The sequence below is a fragment of the Rosa rugosa genome, chromosome 3 (assembly GCF_958449725.1).
Source record: "Rosa rugosa chromosome 3, drRosRugo1.1, whole genome shotgun sequence".
Lineage (NCBI taxonomy): Eukaryota > Viridiplantae > Streptophyta > Magnoliopsida > Rosales > Rosaceae > Rosa > Rosa rugosa.
Window position 1 is genome coordinate 49403403 of NC_084822.1, and position 20059 is coordinate 49423461.

The 20059-nt window shown below is 38.1% G+C and overlaps 1 long non-coding RNA gene across 1 annotated transcript; it reads left to right on the forward strand.

Annotated features, from left to right (window-relative positions):
* Window positions 1-277: 277 nt before the first annotated feature.
* Window positions 278-844, forward strand: LOC133736413 (uncharacterized). The gene is made up of 2 exons (XR_009859556.1): window positions 278-443; window positions 582-844. It is a non-coding gene; the product is annotated as an uncharacterized LOC133736413 (long non-coding RNA).
* The last annotated feature ends 19215 nt before the right edge of the window (window positions 845-20059 follow it).

Below are 20059 nucleotides of genomic sequence, written 5' to 3' on the forward strand. Positions count from 1 at the left end.
ACGCCTTTTCCTCTTGCCGTCGCATAACTTATTTCTATTTCCCCGCTAACATCTCGATCTGTAGCCTTAATTAACCCAAGCTCTCTCTGTCTCTCTTCTCGCCCAAGCGCTTTCTCTCTCTCTCTCTCTCTCTTCTCGCCCAAGCTCACCCAAGCTCTCTCTCTCTCTCTTCAGAACTTGGGTTTCTGTCTTCGTCCAAACTCAGGTCCAAGGGCCTGAGGATCCACGACAACCCTGCTCTCGAGCATGCCTCCAAGGCCTCCAAGTGATTATGATGGATGTAGGTAGGCTTTTACTATTCGTCACAATTGCTTGCATCTGTTATTCTATGGTAAATTAAATATAAAGCCTAAGGTCTATGATTTTAGTGCAAACAAGGTTGACATGGAAACTAAAACCGAAAGCGAAGAAGGCATGGTTCCAACTTCCTATATTAACATTAGGTTTCTTGTGTTTTTTTGTGCTGTGCTTAATCATGTTTTCTGTAATGGTTTGCAAGCTCATTTTCTTCACTGTTGCTTGAAGTAAATGATCTCTTACCATTCCTGTAAGAGTCTGATAGATTGTTCTTTGTTATGCAGATTTGTGTTCTTTCCAATTTCTGACCTGAAACTGTTGAGGATGCTAGCTAATGAAGGTCCTGCAGAGTTGTGTTCCTTGCAATCTCTGACCTGAAATTGTTGAGGAAGCTAGCAAATGAAGGCGTTACAGTGTTGGGGTTGCCTTGACTAGTCTTTGTTTTTTTTTTTTTTTTTGGATTTGTGATTTTTGGTTGGTGTAAGAATGATAGATATTGTATTTTGATATTTGTCAATTTATAATATTTGTGGAACATGGTACTTGCTTTGGTGTGCAATTTTTTTTTTTTTTTGGGTGTGCAATTCACCCTTTTTTTTTTTTTTTTTTTTAAAACGAAATATCTATTTGCGACGGCAAATTACCCGTCGCAAATAGTTTAGCCATTGCGACGGCAACAGTTTTCCGTCGCAAATACTTTTTGCAACGGCATTTTACCGTCGCAAATGGATTTTGTGACGCCACCTATTGCAACGCCAACATTTCCGTCGCAAAAGGCTCAATTTTCCGTCGCGAAAAGTTTTTTCCGTCGCAAAAGCCCAATTTGCCGTCGCAAAAGCAATTTTTTTTAGTAGTGTTAGATAGTTCGGGTTTTGAACATTTAGCTAGACACTTTAATAAGTGTGCGCATTTGTTTACAGTGAGGGTCACTTGTCATTTGCTTGGCAGCTTATGCCATCTAGAACTGTTGGTATGAGACAGCTTGTGATGTATGTGTCTTCTGGCCATGAATAAGTTAATGAAGTTATCTATTTCTCAAAAAAATCCATACCGGAAATCATTCTAACTCGCTTGCCGAAACAACCAGATTGGGGTGGTACCGCTCAAAGGGTCTGAGATCTTCGTCAATGATTATTTGCGCCTCAGTATGGTCGTTCCTATAGTGCACCAATTTATACGCAGTAGTAATTAGTTAAATAAGGTAAAGCATGACGAGTTTGAAGGCTATAGACTTATAGCTAATATGAGTGTTACTTACTCATCAAGCACCGCCAGAAACTTCTGCCAGTTTAACTCGAAGTAAACATTGACGGAGTAGACATTACCAGGGATACTTGGAAGAAAGCCAGCGAGGTAGTTCTCAGCCTCTTCGAAATATCCCCGCACAAAGCAGTGTTCAAAATAAGCCAGGTTGAAGAAATAGCCCGTTTCTTTTTCCAGCCTCTATATGGTTAATGCAATTAATATTAGCATTTTGCAAGTAATATTAAGGTGACTATGAGTAAAAGATAAACCAGCCGATAGAGAACAATTGCCAACTCGTGTGCTGAAGGTTGCTAGCCGTTAATCAATGTACATTTTTGAGACTTGTTATAAAGGCTTTCATATATCTATGGCTAACAATTGTTGCATATGCACCCTAGTTGTTGGCAATCTAGTGAAGGATTAAGGAAATCCTACGTACGTGCGAGTAGTTTCATGACAATGAGTTGCGTCAAGAAATTCAATCACAGCAAAAACCTGACGTTTGTGAGCGTCGTTAGCCATTGCAGTATATTAGACATGTATGATTCCAAACATCAGCCAAAATGAGCGAAAAGAAATTAGTAAAAATATCATATCAGAAAATATATAAACATATATGCAGATCGATCCTAGATAGAACATAATTCTATAGAGGTTTAGACATAACAACAATCTTGTAGCGAGAAATGAGCTAAACAAAGAGAACCAGAATTTGAGAAGTCCTTCGAAAACCCCAATGTTGAGAATATATACACATACCACATGGGAAAAATGGGACATTGCCTATGGGTTTATAAGGGTTTGGGCCACTCCATCCATAGCCAATTGGTTTTGGATGTGAACCCCAAATTACTTTATCATGGTATCAGAGCGGGTTATACCACTTGTGCATGCCTCGCGACCACACGGGCTCCACGTCACCCAAAGTTGTCCACATGTATGGCTTGAAAATTCGCCACACGTGCGGGGGCGTGTTGAGAATATATACACATCCCACATGGGAAAAATGAGACATTGCCTATGAGTTTATAAGGGTTTGGGCCACTCTATCCATAGCCAATTGGTTTTGGATGTGAACCCCAGATTACTTTATCACCCAAAACCATTTGTTTCATGGAAACAGTAAGAAAGAGAATGAACACGATTTGTTAATCAAAACGAAGGAAGAAGTACAATATTGAAAATGGTTCTCACTAAAGCTTTGTGTCTTTCTTAGTTTTAGGCTTTTAGCCCTGGACTCTCGGTGCATGTAATATGCTTCAGTGTAGCATCAATTTATAGGGATATCACGGGCTCAAAGAAGGAATTATTTGGTAATTTACATATGTATATTGGTTGTGTCTTAGACCATCCACACTTCCACGGAGCGACGATTGGAAACACGCTCTGCAGCTAGAGGAAAAGGTTCTTGTTATTTGTTATTCTTGTGGGATTATTTATCGAGTTTTTTTTTATATATATAAAATGGGTTTGGAACCCAGTCACACTGGGAGGCTCATCCTGTAATAACCCGAAAATTAGTGTCAACTATAGAGTACGTACTATATTATTAGTTATATTCGAAATGTCTTACTTTGTTATTAAGCTCAAGACTCTCACCCATATTATTTTTATGATGCATGTCATTTTAGTACTAATTATTGATATTTTCTTTTTACCTTAAGAAAGCACTAAAGTTCTTTACTTATCAATTAGGTAAATGTGTATCTATATGTTTATGGATGTGTGTGTGTACATGCATGCATACATACATATATATATATATATATATATATATATATATATATATATATATATATATATATAGCAAGTGGATTTATGTTTTATAATCTGATTTATGCTTTCTTTCTTTTATTATTTTTTTTTAAATTTTTCTTTAATCATTTAACCTAACAAGTGGATTAGTCACTTACTTATTTTATGCATCTTTCTAGCCTTTATAAACATGGATCTGAATCATTTTTTCCTTCAAGCCTTAAGATCAAGTGCAAAATTGATTAGGAAGCCTTAGTTGAAGAGAAAAACTCAAGATTCTCACACAAATCCTTCATCCTATTTCTCTTAAGAAATTCCTTTTTCTCAAAGAAGTCCAAGCTTGATTTCAAGACCAAAATCTTCACCTCACCTTCTGAGTTTCTTAAGTAAGTACATGAATACATTTCTATATTCTTTTGTCTTTAAGATTTATCAAACTACATAATCAATGATAAAATGGAAAAGGATCTGCTTTGCTACAAACCTGTATTTTCGTATATAACAAAGTCTGTTTTGTTAAAAATATTTACAGTATTAAATTCCTCATCAAAAGTTCTTCAGTTTAGGCTTTTGAATCACTAAAAAAGGTTAAGAAATGAAGAAGTTATGGCTAATCAAAGTTTTCAACTTTTAAACTCGCTGGAAATCTCATACAGCCATCACAACTTCAAAAATTCATATCTCCCTCATTTCTTATCCGTTTTCTACAAACTTTATATCAATTTGAAGCTTAGGACCTCTACTTGTGATCTGGAGAGTTTGAGAGGTATTGGTAATTTTATACTGTACGTAAAGACTAAGAAATCAAAGGTCAGTAACAAAAATATCGGTTTCTGCACTGTTATGGTTCTTCACCATTTCTGGACTATATTACTCTGATCTGGACTACATGACTTATTCCATTGAATTCCTTGTGAAAAACCCTTTGAAATGGTGTACTCATTTGACTAATTCGGACTTGTGATGGACAATATAACATATTTTGAAGTTTGATGACTCTAATCGGAGAAACATGATGAACACGGTTGATGAACTTCAATGGATTTGGGCATAAGAACTGAAATACTAACTATAATATAATTTTGTTAAATTCTGTATATTTACTTATTTAATGCTTGTACTTTATTATTTTACTTTATTTCAGTTATTTACAAGCTTATTAATTGTGTATATTTACTTATTTAATGCTTGTGCTTTATTATTTTACTTGATTTCAATTATGTATAAGCTTATTTGTAATTATGTTGTTTGCTAGTGAATTTACTTAATTGTGTTATACAATTAGGTTACATATGTTTTCATATGAGATTATTCCTAAGTATATGTCTCTTTATGTGAGTGTACATATACATATATATACGATCTATAAATAATAAAGATTGTATTTTGTGAATTTGATTATGTCTGAGAAGTACAGTTGTGAAGCCGGGTGATTCCTACAACCCCGTGCTTAAGTGAATTACTGGTAAATGTGTTTTGGTGTTATGAGACGTTAGTCCCTACAGATAGTGCACTATTATACTCATAGGAAGGAAGTAGCCGACCTTGGGTATACATACTTTGGTAGAGGTCCCTAGTATGCTGCGGCTTACCCGTGCTTTGGGTATAGTAGACATACCCTAGTACGTGGATTTATGATTCGTTACCAGTTAATCCGAAAATTCACTAAGAAGAGAAGTGTACCTATATTATTTTGTTCAAATATCTATTTGCGATATATTATTAATATGTTACGGTGCTAAGTGAAAAAGAGAATTGAGCATGCATTGCTTTGAGGTTATTTCACCTATTAATGTTGCAATATATTGTTGGTTCAATAAGGAGATGTGACTATGTGATTTATTACCAAACCATTCACACGGATGAATATATTTGTATATATGTATGTGTGTATTGTGTGTATACATATACATATTTAAGAATTCGTATGAACATATAAATGGTTCCCGGTACATTTTTACTTGGTTGTTTAGTTTTGATTTCTTATAAGATACATTAATATAAGAATGTATGTTGTGTACTTACTGGGCTTGTGTTGCTCATGATGCTACACCTTCTTGTTTTCAGGTATTGAGTACATGCTTGGGAAAAAGGGATGAACCTACTATATAAAAGAATATTTTTCTACTAATATTTCTAGTGATACCTGTACTGATTTGAATTTTGCTTAACTTCGGTTATGTAAATATATTAACGATTTTCTAATAAAAGTACTATTCAGATATGTATATAATTTCTTTTACTTCCTATTGATTTATTCAAGAAGAAAATTTTATTCATTTTGACTCACGTCACAAATTCACGAGCCATATTTCAGTACAATATTGGCCTTGGATTTGGGGGCGTGACACATCCCCACGCCCATATTATTATTAATTATATGTTGCCGCATCAGGGGGCCGGGGACGTAATACCTAAACCCCGAGCATGCATAGTTGAGTCAAATAAGACAAGATAGAGAGAATGAATTGTTTGATATCTCATTACACTCATTCTGTGGTGTATATAAACATATTACAATCGTACTACAACATACTACAACTATTGTGTACTACTGTACTACACAACATATACAAGGTAAGTAGTTACAACAATATATTCCCTTGTAGTCTATTCCTAATAGGGAATGATGACTCACACTAACACTCCCCCTCAAGTTGGCGCATATACATCAACCATGCCCAACTTGCTTAGTGAGTCATAAAACGCCTTCCTGGAAACTCCTTTGGTAAGTACATCTGCAAGTTGCTCTTCAGTTGGAACAAAAGGGAAGCTAATAATTTTGGCATCTAGCTTCTCCTTTATAAAGTGACCATCAACCTCCACATGCTTAGTACGATCATGCTGTACTGGATTCTGTGATATGTCAATAGATGCCTTGTTGTCACAATACAACTGCATGGAATTTTTGAGTTTGAAACCCAGATCACGTAACAGATTTCTCAGCCATAACAATTCACACACTCCGTGAGCCATACCTCTATACTCGGCCTCAGCACTAGAACGTGCCACAACATTCTGTTTCTTACTCTTCCATGTAACCAAATTACATCCCACAAAGGTAAAGTAACCTGATGTCGACCTCATGTCTGTGATATTTCCAGCCCAATCTGCATCTGTGAAGCCACAAACCTCAAGAATGTTGTTGTGTTTAGAAAACAGTACTCCCCTTCCTGGAGCTGACTTCAAGTACTTCAGAATTCGCATAACAGCCTCCATGTGACTCTCACTCGGATTATGCATGAACTGACTCACCACACTCACTGCATATGCAACATCTGGTCTAGTATGAGCCAAATAAATCAAGCGCCCAACTAACCTCTGATAGCGCGCTCGATCAGTAGGTACCTGATCTGGATACTCAGCTAAACAATGGTTCTGCTCAATAGGAGTGTTAATAGGTCTGCAATCCAACAAACCTGTCTCTGTCAGCAAGTCAAGAACATACTTCCTCTGACACAGATAGATTCCTTCTCTCCCCCTGGCTACCTCAATTCCTAAGAAGTACTTAAGCTCACCCAAGTCCTTCATCTCAAACTCAGAGGCTAGCTGTCTCTGCAGTCTATTCATCTCAACAGTATCATTACCAGTGATTACCATATCATCCACATAAATAATTAGAGCTGTTACCTTCCCTTGTTGATGCTTGAGAAACAATGTATGGTCTGAGTTGCTCTGCCTGTAACCAATCTTCCGCATGAATTGTGAAAATCTTCCAAACCAAGCACGAGGTGACTGTTTGAGACCATACAGAGATTTTCTCAATTTGCATCCAAACTCACCAGGAGAAGCAACTACATACCCTGGTGGAAGGCTCATGTACACTTCCTCGGCTAACTCTCCATGAAGAAATGCATTCTTGACATCAAACTGTCGGAGTGGCCAGTTTAAACTAGCAGCGAACGAGAGCAGAACCCGAATAGTATTCATCTTGGCAACATGAGCAAAAGTTTCATCATAGTCTATACCATACGTCTGAGTAAATCCCTTTGCTACAGGACGCGCTTTGTATCGATTCACTGATCCATCTGCATTATGCTTCACGGTAAACACCCAACGACAACCTACAGCCTTCTTGCCTTGTAGTGGAGGCACAAGTTGCCAAGTATTGTTCTTCTACAACGCCTCCATCTCTTCAACCATAGCCTTCCTCCACTTTGGATCCCCCAATGCATCCTACACTTTGTTAGGTACTGATACAGCAGATATTTGATTCACAAATGATTCATATGACTTAGACAACCTCCTAGTGGACATATAGTTGGCTACTGGGTATTTTGATTTGGCAGTAAGAGTAGGTTCATATCTTTTGGCTGATTGACCTCGAGTGGTCCTATGTGGTAACACATATTGCTCAACACTAGACTCACTACTATTAGTATCAGTGGATGGACATACCTCAAATGGGTGATCTTCAGTACCAGGAAGCTGTGGGTCAGGGGTAGAAGCGATGGCAGGAGGGGCAGTTGTGTCTTCAACCTCATTCTGAGTGATGGAAACTGGTGCTTCTGCTGCTGGAGGCGGCGAGCTAATAGTCTCAACCGGATCAGTCAAAATACCTCCTGGCTATGTGGCTTCTCCTTCTCCTTCTGATTTCTCCCCCTCTCCATGATATAGCTCTTCAAAATATGAATTCTCCCCCTGAAGAGCTGTATCTGAAGAGGAAAAATAACTCATGTACTCAAAGAAGGTAACATCCATAGTGACATAGTACTTCCTGGTAGGTGGATGATAGCACTTGTACCCCTTCTGATACCCTCCGTAGCCAACAAACACACACTTAAGTGCCCGGGCATCCAACTTAGACCTCTGGTTTTTAGGAACATGGACAAAAGCAACACAACCAAAGTCACGAGCTGGAAGATTATGAAAGGAAGGTAAAGAGACATGAGATGCAAGAACCTCAAATGGAATTTTGCCCTGAATGACGCTAGATGGAAGACGATTGATAAGATGGGAGGAAGCATGTACAGCATCGCCCCAAAGATACTTAGGCATATGAGCACTAAAGAGAAGGGCACGAGCCATATCAAGTAAATGACGGTTTTTCCTTTCAGACACTCCATTTTGTTCTGGTGTTTGTGGACATGTAGTTTGGTGACATGGGTTGTTAAAAACTCTTGGAAAACATTATTAACATATTCTCCCCCATTGTCAGAACGAAGGACTTTAATGGTGCTATGGTATTGTGTTTGAACGAGGGTACGAAAAGTTTGAAAAGCTGGAAAGACTTCATCTTTGGTTTTTAGCAGAGCAACCCATGACAATCTCGTGCAATCATCAATAAACAACACAAAGTATCTCATACCCGACACAGTGGGTTCTCTAGATGGCCCCCAAACATCAGAATGAATTAACTCAAAAGGAGCAACACTTTTATTAGAAATACTAGGAGAATAAGTAGCACGATGACTCTTGGCCAAAACACATGTTTCACAATGTAAAATAGACTCATCCACACCAATAAACAAAGTAGGCATGGTTTTTCTCATAAGACTAAAATAGGGATGCCCTACACGGCCATGCCACAACCAAATTTCACTTAGCTTATCAGAATTCGAAGTCAAAGCGGTGCGGGACTGTGCTCCTGGTTTCTCTCCTGCGTATGTCTGATCCAGATGGAACAACCTGCCCCTCAGATACCCCCGACCAATTATCTCCCTGGTGAGAAGATCCTGAAAAATCACATACATAGGATAAAAGGTTATGAAGCATTTAGACTCAGTATTCAACTGGGGAACAGATATCAAATGGTAAGACAAGTCAGGCATATATAACACATTATGAAGTTCTAAGGTGGGAGTAATACGAACTGACCCTGACCCTAACACAGGAAAGGCCTCACCATTGGCATTGGTTACATAGGACACTGGTGGGGAAGACAATTCAGTAAAATATGATTTGTCATAAGTCATATGATCGGAGGCACCAGAATCAATAATCCATGTATCAGAACCAACAAAGTTAGAAACCTTTAAAGCCATACCAATTTTACCTCGACCAGCTATAGAGGCTGTAGGAGTAACTCCACCTAATGTATGATGATCTTGGCCAACCACTCCATAGAAATCCGGTTCTTGGACTAATTGAACAGCAGATGCTTTTGCCTTAGGACGATAACCTTGCTTTTTAGGTTTAAGGTGTGGGTTCAACTTCCAACAAGTCTTCCGAACATGCCCAAGGTCATTGCAATAAGAACATTGAGGACGAGGGCGATTGGTGAAACCTTATGGGAAACCTTGCTGATGAAGTGGGGCTGAACTCTGCTGCTGAAGGAAAGGTGCCAGTGACTTGGCCTGAATGGCTAGGATAGATACTTCAACCTGTGCATGTTTGACACTTTCCTACTGAGACTCATCCTTGCGGATGTATGTAAAAGCTGTGTTCAAACTAGGAGGGTCTGTCATTCTGAGCAATTCTCCCTTGGCACTGCTATCACTACACCAAAAATTCAATCAGACGACAGTTTTTCACTGTCGTCTGATTATAGGGGCTGCTGTTGTCTATCTCAATGCCGTCTGATACGTGAATCAGACAATACCACAAAACTGTCATCTGATAAAATTTAGTGCAACAGCAGTTACTATCTTGTCTATTGTCTGAGCACCAGAAAGAACAACAGCACCATATATGCTTACTGTTGTCTCTACGAAGCTTGCACATCAAAAGACTAGCTTTTTTCCATTGACGGAATTTAAACAAGACAACAGACTGCTAAAAATGGCGTTGGCTATCCACTTTTGATACTATAGGTTTCTCTAAATAGCTGTTGTTTGAGTTTTTATTAGACAATGGTTTTTGACGTAGTCTTGTTGTGCTAAAATGGCTCCAACAACAGTTTTTGTTATCCTTTTAGTTGTGTTTAGCTCTCTCTAACAAATGTTTTTACTTAGTTAAGAGTGGTATGAAAGTGATTCTTATGACATTTTTTGCTTGTATGGAAGAACGTCAATCTTTATTAAATGAAAGTAAAGAGTACATGAAGCGATGCAATAGCATCGAAAAAAAAAACAATGAAACTACGATGAACAACATTTGGACTTGTATAAATATAACAATTGTTCCATATATGGGAAGCAGTCAGCTTGCAGGGCTTGCTTTTCCTCTATGACAAGCAGCTTGCTTCCTTGGAAGAAATCATCTGCCAGCAACAATAACCAGAATTAGAAACTTCATGGAAACAAGAAAGTTCTACTCTGTTAACTTTTGCAATGAGAAAACTAAAAGAAGGAGTGTAACAGGGAGTGAAACATGAGCTGGATTTGACAAATGAAAGGTGTATCCAGTTATGTTTTTTCTAGTTTATTTGCAACTGACAATTCAGATAAGGATTTCCAAGTTTCGTTTTCATAATTAGACATTCAGAAGAGCATTTGATGCATATGTGGACTTGAATGTGTCAGTCAAGTTAAACTAACAAGCTTAGAACATTTCCTTACCATATGCTGAATATGAAGCTAAGATTAATGTATGACAAAGCTCTCTTGATTAAGTACCAAAAAGGGGCAGTACTCCATGATGCCTTATATGGGACATGATACCAGCGAGTGTAAGGCTTAAATGTTTTGGTTTCACCCTACAAAAAGATTAACAATAATCTCTTGAAAAAATAATTCATAGAATGAATTTTCAGCAATTAGAAAATAAATTCACATAATGAGCACATTCTGGGTTAAGCATTAGAACATTGAAAACTAGGGCTGTGAATAAAGTTAAAAGCCTGGAACATAATTGAGGAAGATGCGTATTCTTAGCTCATTAGCTATATTAGCTTATCAGAAACCTAATGTCTTATTAGATGCCTATTAGGTGATACTTTGCGATTGAGGCAATGAACCAAGTTAAGAAAATTATTCTTGAGCCAAATAAGCTAACAAACGAATGTTGAATCTATTTGGCCCCTATCAAACTTTCGTTCATTCAAAATGCAAAAGATGCTCATAATTTGAGAGACCAAAAGAAACCATAAAATGCAGAAAATTCACTACTAATTATATATACACCTATTTGACGAAACAAATTTGAGCACAAAGAGAGAGTTATAATAGAACCTACCATCCTTGGATACCTCATCCATATCCTTGCCCGTATTTCTGCAATGCAATGTGAATCAGTAAGTCCAAACAAGCGTTAAGCTCAGGATAAATCATGATGAACATTGAACAGTTGTTCAAGGTCTTCAGACAATCTCACCAAGTTCAAGGTCTTCAGACAAACCAAAAGCTGTTCGTGGATGACTGAACACATGAGAAATGGAAAGAGGGTATCATATGAGAGATGTAAAGAGCAATGGTTTTACTGACTTTTACATAAAGAAAAACAAGTCCAAACAGCTTTTTGTTGGACCATGCCTCTGTTTTCCAGCAAAACTAGAACACTGTGTATAAGCAGAAACGCAATTCAGGTTGAAGCAAACATCATTTTAATAAAACAAAACCAAATAAATACAAGTTAACCCCAGAAAGAATATCCATTTCGCAACTGTCCCAACATTTTTGTTTCAAATTCAAGTACAAATGAGCAAGTGTGATCTCTGTGGAACACATAATGCCACAAAACAGAATAACTAACACTATGAACAGAAACCAAAATGAGAATAAAAACCTAACTTAAACTACTCCAATTTCAATGAAATTTTATAGACACTAAGCTAACACACTAAACTGGATACTGGTAAATTTTTAGGGATTGTGGAGATCATTTACTATTCTAGTTAATTAAAAGAAAACAGAGCACAGAAACATGCGAAAACAGAAACAAAAGAAATAAACAAGACAATTATTTTAGCTGTAGTCCTTGCGTAGAGCAACTTTCCAATCTGAATTTGAAGCGATCGTTGTTGAGGTGATATTAGAAATTGGTACCCACAATCATCATCAGCATCCTTAAGTTGTAGAAGACATCCCAGCACAGTTCATATGAGATTGATGATCTAGGGAAGCGACATTCTGCATATTAAGGTACTGTGTCAGTACTAGTACAACTACAACATATGTTAAAACGAAAGGAGCTTCAAAAAGTAATTACATTCACGAAGATAGAAGAAACTGGTGACCATGTTTTAGCATGTCATTACAAAATGTAAACTATCAACAGAAAATCCTTTGGAAATTATAGGAATTGAAGCAAAATGTATGACCCAAACCCCCCAAACATTGACCTGAAATTTCAGTAATGCAGAAACAAGCCAAACTTTGGCTTCAACTCATGAATCTGAACACCTCTTTCTCCTTTTAAATTGGCAAGATGCCAACTTTAACACAAAATTGGCATCAAATCAAAAAAATAATCAATACCCAATTTATTTATTTATTTGGGCAAAAGCTCAAAACTTGACAGAAACAGAGCGATAACTACGAGATATTATAAACTCTTAACAACAAAATTGAATCACATACAAATTATCGAAACAAAAGAAATGAAATTGCACCTGATTTGTCCGAGAGAGAATCATGACAATTATTTTAGCTGGTTGACAGCTCCAACAAAGGCCTCATGAAGTTCTTGTGTCCAACGCATTCTAGCTTTGGTTGAAGCTGCAGTGGACACTGGGTCAGGGCTAGTAAAAATTTCTCCAGAATCAGGAACTGAAGCACAAGTCACTGCATACATTCATCTGCACCAAAATTTGAACTAGTTTACGAAACTATTATCACTCAAAATTAGTATTTAACAGACACCAACCTCAAAATTTAAAATTACAGAACCCAAAATCCATAATCAACAATCCAAGGATTCCAAGCCAAACTCACTATCAGTACCAATAATTAAGCGAGCGAAGGAAAAAACAACTTGAAAAATAGTACGGTGAAGAGAGTCGCACATGTTTCTCCCAACTGAAATTTTTCCCAGAATCTCTTAACCCAGAATCTCTCAACCCCGAATCTATCTCAGCCCTTACTACGAGTTGTCGAGTTGAACCCTTACCGGTCGCCGGTAATGGCAGAAAGAAGTGGAAGAGAGAGAAAAGAGAGAATTTGGTGTGCGGCCGAGGAGAAGAGAGACAGTGTTGGGTTTCTAGGGTTATAATTAAGTTCCTTTAAATAGTAGTCAACATCAAAGTCAAATTTTGTCGAATGGGGGAAAGAGTGAAAAATTAAAAATTTGGCTAAGTATAACAAGGGCGGGCAAGCAAACCCTAAAACTCAGACAACATCAATTTAAGTACATTGTCTGAAACAGAGTGGCACAACAGACAACTAAAAACTGTTGTGTGATTAAAAACAATCAGACAACATCTTTTTCAACCATTGTATTAATAGTAATTGCACAACAGAGAAGTAATAACTGTTGTGTGATTAAAAACAATCAGACAACATCTTTTATCCACCATTGTGTTAATCAACCTTGGACAACATCACATAATAACTGTTGTCTGAATTAACTCATTCAGACAACATCAAAAAAATCAACCATTGTCTGAAATGCTATTGCACAAGAGCCAAGAAAAAACTGTTGTTGGATTTGAAAACTTAGACGACAGAATATTTCTTGCTGTCGTCTGATTAATTCAGACGACAGTTAAAATGTTTGCTGTCGTCTGATATGTGTTGTCTGATTCCGAAATTGGTGTAGTGTATGCTTCTCATCAAGCCCTCTCAGGAATACATGAACCCTTTCTAGCTCCTTCTCCTTCTGGTACCACACAAGATCTTCCTGATTCTTGATCTTGCAAGGACGCTTCTGATCAATTTCAGCCCATACATTCTTCAGCTTGGTGAAATACACAGCTACTGGTTGCCCATTCTGTTGCATACTAGCAGCTTTACACATCAATTCATGAACCTGTATAAAATCAGACTCATTGGTATACAAATCCCCCAATGTCTTCCATATCGCCTCAGCAGTTTCACATTCCTCCACCATCTGTAGCACATCATCAGTCATGGCTCGAAATAGAATTGACATTACAAGCCCATCATCATCTGCCCACTTAGCATAGGCCTCCACATCATCTTCACTAGGAGCCTTGATTGTTCCAGTCACATGCCCCATTTTGTGTATTCCACGGAGATAAACTGACATAATCTTCTTCCATGTTCGGAAATTGGTACCAGTGAGTTTGGTACCCCCGAAAGAACCACCTTCTGAGCTCTTGACAGAGACCTCAACCTTCTGGACCTCATTGGCCTTAGAACTTTGACTGTCATCACCACCCATTGCAATAGTACAGTAGCAAAAACACACAAATCCCAAAGTATGCAGCGGAAAGAAGAAGAACAGAAGGCTCCAAAAAATAATAACATTTTTTTTTTTTGGAACCTGCTGGAGTTGACTGGGTTGAGTCGACTGGGTTGAGTTGACCGGGTTGAGTCGACTGGGTTGAGTTGACCGAGTTGAGTTAACTGAGTCGAGTCCGATCGATCTGGGTTGCGACGAGATGAAGAATCAGGTCAAACCTGGTCGGACTGGGGCTGCCAACTGAAGAATCTGGCCGACTTGAGTGAGGGATGGAAGCAACGGCGGTCTGGGTTGTCGGAGACGAAGCCGGATTTGGACGGACGACGCCGATATGAATGAGCGATGCTGGTTTGGTGCGACGAAGTTGCTATGCGATGGAGCAGGAAGATGATGACAGCAGCCGGTGCACGATGGAGCAGGAAGATGATGACAGCAGCTGGTGCACGATGGGGCAGGAAGATGAGGACGGCCGGTCTTTGAACGAACGACGACGTCGATCTGAAGAAGAGAAGACGCAGGCGGTTTATGGCTGAAGACGAGGCCGATCTGGGGAACGTCCAAGAAGAAGATGCTCTTGATCGTTCTTGGACGGAATAACCCTAACAATAATTCAAAATTAATTCCTCACAATAAAAAATAGAAAAAAAACGAGACAAAGTCCTCTCGGATCTTTGCTCTGATACCAAGTCAAATAAGACAAGATAGAGAGAATGAATTGTTTGATATCTCATTACACTCATTCTGTGGTGTATATAAACAGATTACAATCGTACTACAACGTACTACAACTATTGTGTACTACTGTACTACACAACATATACAAGGTAAGTAGTTACAACAATATATTCCCTTGTAGTCTATTCCTAATAGGGAACGATGACTCACACTAACAAGTTGCGTTACAATTATTCTCATAGAGTACGTCCTGCAAGAATCCAGGTGCCTCATCTAAAGAAAGATCCACAACATTAATATTTGACAGTAAACAATTTTTGGAGTGAACAATATTGGAGTATAATACAACTAGCATTTTATTTATTTAAGGGTGCATTTGAGCATTGTGTGTCGTGTGAAGTTCACGATTAGGAAGTGCGTGAAAATTGTAAAGTCATCCATGTATAAAGTATTGTGAGTCAACCAATTATTAATAGTTACTTATTAGCGTGATAATTTTCAGTGATTTTAACAATCGATCAATTCAAAATCTATGAGAGAGATCGAGTAATGAGTTGCTTTCTAGATTATCAATACGTGGTTCATTTTATCGTTCTAAAGTTTTCCAATAAGCACTCAGTGACTATATTATAAATATGTACTTTCAAAGACATAAAGGGCAAGTCAATGTGAAATGCAAGACACTTAATAAATTTTCTCTGCCCTAACATTAATAAAAGTCCAAACCTAAAACTAGGGTCGAGATATTCTTGAAATTAAAATAGGCACCTTGAGCGATTCTTAGCTCAACTTGGGCATTGGTACATTGAACCATGCAGCACTTGGGAAAGCAGAACCATGCTAGACTTCTTTGTGCTAGCTCTTTTGGAAACCTAAATTTTATCAGGGTCAGAGACTCAGAGAGTACGTCGTCTTCAGTGGCGGAGCCAGAAATTAGGGTTATTGGGGTACAACAATAAAATAATAATATCATAACATAAAAAATCTTGAAAAATAACAAGAAATTTGTGATTGAGTTGAGAGTCGATACATACTGCAACTATGATTTTCTATTTTAAAGAGTTTTTCAAATCACCAAAAAGTAACAATGAGTGACGGAGCTAGAACTTCATTCTAGGTGAGGACCTTTAGAAATTGAAAAGAAAAAATTTAAAACTCAAATTATATATCAAAATTTTAATGAAATCCGATAAAAAAATTTGACAGAAATATTATAATCTAGAAATAAGATTAATTTAAGATAAGAATATTGTTAAAATTAGGTCAAGTTTATAATAGCAAGCAACATGAAAAAATAGTAATACTAATAATAATTAGTTCTGCAAGCTAGAGTTAAACCTTGAAATTTTTTTTTGGACTAATTTCACTTTGCCTCCTCCAACTTTGGGTCGAAAATCATGTTAGTTCCTGATCTTCAAAATTCATCAAGAACATCCCTGTACTCTCAAGATCCCTCTTCCGTGTCCAATTCTCATAGCTCCGTCTAAATGTGCCGTCAAATGGTGATGTGGCACCGACAACATGACCCACTTTTCAGTCTTTCAATCCACAACAAGAAGGGCAAAATGGACATTGCCCCCCTTCCTGATGAAATCAATCCATTTTTGCTTCTGGGTTTCTCTATGAGAGCTCGAACCCTCAAATCTGGAATTCTCGCCCTCTCTCCTCCACCACACTTCTCTAAGCACCACCGCGACTCACCTCCACCACCATCACGCTCCCTGGTCTCCAACGAGTCAAACCCAGGATTGATTTGGACACCCACATCTGACTTCTCCCAAATATTTCTCAACCAATTTGTTATTGTGTTCTAATCCCTTCTGATCTTCTTTTTGTTTTTGAGATAGGTATCAGAAAGAAGAAAATTGACATCGAGCCGATCACAGACTACGAATCTCGCATGGTGGCCTTCACCAGGAGACGAACAAATTCGCCATTGCTGTGATCTCTGAGATTGGTCAACCTTATCTCCATGGCTCTCTTTCCTTACTAGAACAATTTCTTGCCTCCACCGCCACTGCTGCCTCTTCATCGACAGTTACTAGCTCTTCCACCACCACTATTGAATCTGACTCCTCCACCACCACCTCCATTCTCCACTCCATCCTTCTTCCGAATCTCATCCATAAGCTTTGTCTCTTTAAGCCCAGATACTGCTATTTAATGGCCGCTCTGATTCATATGCGCATGGCCCAGAAAAGCATCAATTTTATGCCAATCCAATGCTATAATCAAACCCACAGACTGAAAATATCCCAAGTAAAACAAAAAATTGGAGCTTTACTGGTTCATCTGCGAGGCAGCGACGGCTACAATTAGTCGCCACCACAACCTTCTCCGGTGCAGAGACAGCGAGCTACCGCAGCCGAGCCCTTTCGAAACCGCAATCGGAGCTCCTCCATAACCGCGAGCACTGATGAATTGATCGAACCACTGAGAACACAAGGCCAGCAGAGTTGTCACCGCCGCCGCCTTCTTGAAGCGAGAGCTTTGGGAGTATGCTCTGGGGTGCGAGGTTTAGGTTTTTTCTTCAGTTTCATGGGGAAGGTCTTGGAGATTTGGGGTTCCACCATTGAAGAAGCCGTTCTCAGAGGAGTTGGCGAGATTTGATCTGGGCATTTGGTAGGTGATTGAAGGGTGTGTTAAGATGGAGATCGGTTTAGGTGCTCGGGGTTGGAAAGAAGATGAAGATTGGGGATTTTTTTTTTTTTTTTGGGTGAATTAAGCCCAAAGGTTATTTAGGGAATTTAGCCATTCATGTGGGTCACGACGCAGAAAATGTGTCAGCCTGTCAGTGCCACATCACCATTTGACTGCATATTTAGACGGAACTCTGAGGATTGGACACGGAAGAGGAATCTTAAGAGTACAGGGGTGTTTTTGATGAATTTTGAATATCAGGGACTAACATGATTTTCGACCCAAAGTTGGAGGAGACAAAGTGAAATTAGTCCTTTTTTAAAAAAAAATAATGAAGTTAGCAAGAATCGAACCCTAGACCTGAAAGGTAGGAAAAAAGTGTCTGACCACTACACTGTGATAGCCAATTGCCCAATTGTAATACTTGATAACTCTAATAAATTATATGGTGAAAAGTTCTATGGGTCACGGGACCCAGTGTGCCTCTATGTGGCTGTGTCACTGGTCGTCCTATTATGTGGTCTCTAGAGGAGGATAAATTTTGTGTTTCACATAAAATGTTGTTAAAGTCGGAAGTTTGGAGGCGATTCAGCATGCTTGGGTGGATCTAGGATACTCCTAAAACTCTAAACCTTAAGCAAGTTGCCATAAATTTGTGCATATATATTGAGGAGTGAAATCCACACTCTATGTTTACTTTCTTAATATATTAACATCACATGTTTATAATCCACACTACAAAATGGTAAACCTTAAGATACTAAAAAAGAAAACATGGAATGTAGATTGTAAAATGGGGAGTGTAGATTTCACTCCCTTATATAATACTCATTTGATGAAAATACATAGAAACAGACACAAAGCAAAAGAATGAATGTTGCTTAATTCTACTAATTAATTTAAAATGGGGAGTGAAATTTGCACTCCCCTTTTTGCATTTTGCACTCCCACTCATGTTTTGGAACTTGAGTTTTCAAATTTGCCCTTAAACAATAACGTTCAACACCAGAAAGGAGAGAGTACAGCAAACCTTCACCAAAATCTTCTACCGAAGAGAAGAGGAGTGTTGGTCATATTCTCTTGGCTAACACTGGTTATAATACAAATTAAATGCAATTGAAGATTCGTAGAGAGAGAGAAAGGTCTTTCTTCTTCTTCTCTTCTTCTTTTTTTATTTTTTATTTTTTGACTCTCTTCTTCTGGGTTGTTTCAACCTCTCTTAATTTCCAGCTTTGTAAATTTCAATTTGATCTATTGGGTTTACAAGATTCAAGCTTTTATTGCATCAATGAGTTGGAGCTTTGAAAAACTGTTGATTGGACTAAGATTTAGTGGAAAGTAAGAAAGATTGAGTTGTGATTTGAAAATTAATTTGGGTTTTCTATGCGTGTCATATTGAGTACCAAATTACCAACTGGGAAAGGAAATCAAGGAATGGGTTTCATACCAAAAAGAAACTGAACCCAAAACCAAGTTCTTACCTTGCTTTTAACTTCAAACAAACTCTTCTCTATCCTTCTGTCTCGTTTCCGATCTCCTCTCCCTTAGAAAGCAACCCCTATGGAAGACACCTCTGGAAGACAAACGACTTCTTCCCACTTCCTATTTCTTCTTCCTGTCTTTCTTTCTAATCTTTTCTCTGTCATCCATCTTTCCCATCTCCTCCTCTCTTTCTTTCTGTCTGTTTTTTCCCTTCTCTATCTTTCTTCTTCGTTCTCTTTCTTTCTCAACCTTCCTCTGTACTCTTCCCTCTCATCTCTTTCCAGTTTAGATAAGTTTACTTTGTTCTTACTAAAATCGAAAGCTTAACTTCTTTGGTTTCAAAAAGTCAATCGATCGAGGTTTGAGATAATAATAGTCTTTAGGTCTGCATAATGCTCAAAAACCCACTTTAATCTGCACAAGCTAGTCTAGCTAACACTGTCATCTGATACTCTTCTATCTCAAAGAAAGGAATTTACGAAGAAGAAGTCATGGCAGAAGACCAGAAGTGGAGGGTGAAGAAAAGAGAAGCACTGCACATTTGTTGGGCCAAAAGTGGAATTTCACACAATAAAATAATATAAAGATTGAAGTGGGAGTGCAGAATGCAAAAAGGGGAGTGCAAATTTCACTCTAGTCTTAACTTCACTGCCTTAGTCTTAAGCGCGTGGGAGCCCTGGCGTTGGTAATTAAGATACCCATATTCACGGTTGGATTACCATAAAACCCTTTACCAAATATGTGCTGTGATATTGTAATTAGACATTCCATTTATAAAATAATA